Raw genomic sequence first — 601 nt, 5'->3', positions numbered from 1 at the left:
AACCATGTTAATATTTGCAGTAAATAGATGGCAACAGATTTTCAACTAAGCATATATGCTTAGTTGAGGCAAATCAAACACTCAAGGTAAACATTTAACAAATAAAACACAATTATATTTATTACTAGTTCTGAGTTCTAACAAGATTCATATCTATCTGAAAGGTGTTTTATTCTGTACATAGAGGGTATTGTAGATTCCTAGATCAGTAACAGTTGTGCAGTCAATAATTTTGTATTATTATCTTTTGAATCACTTCCCTTAGAGTAAGTCTGACTTGCTGGGGCCTCCACATCTTTGGCACTCTAGGAAGGGCCAATAGAGCGGCCACTATGTATTATCTAGAAAGACAGCTTCGACTACTTTCGTGTGTTGAAAGTCTGAGGGCTATGGCATTAGCTTTTGCTATTCTTGGTGTAAATTTGTGATTGTGGTGTCCCTTTGGCTTTCAGCAGATAATTCTCTGTATTCAAGGGTGCTGTTAATGTTTTCTTTATGACTGCTGTCTTAACTTAGTTCTATTTATACCCAATCTGTTTGTTTTTTTATGTGAAGGTCAAGTGATGATCAGCACACTGTGTTCTTTTTATTAATTGTTTTC

At 34.9% G+C, this 601-nt stretch overlaps 1 protein-coding gene across 1 annotated transcript in view; it reads left to right on the top strand.

Moving 5' to 3' along the window:
- LOC119590900 (enhancer of mRNA-decapping protein 4-like) overlaps nt 1–601 on the top strand; it is a gene marked incomplete in the record, with an annotated part of 21,972 nt that overhangs the window by 6,245 nt on the left and 15,126 nt on the right.

Source organism: Penaeus monodon, chromosome 28, assembly GCF_015228065.2.
Source record: "Penaeus monodon isolate SGIC_2016 chromosome 28, NSTDA_Pmon_1, whole genome shotgun sequence".
In the NCBI taxonomy this organism is placed as follows: domain Eukaryota; kingdom Metazoa; phylum Arthropoda; class Malacostraca; order Decapoda; family Penaeidae; genus Penaeus; species Penaeus monodon.
Note: the sequence above shows the minus strand (reverse complement) of the source record. Positions and strands in the feature narration are given on the sequence as shown.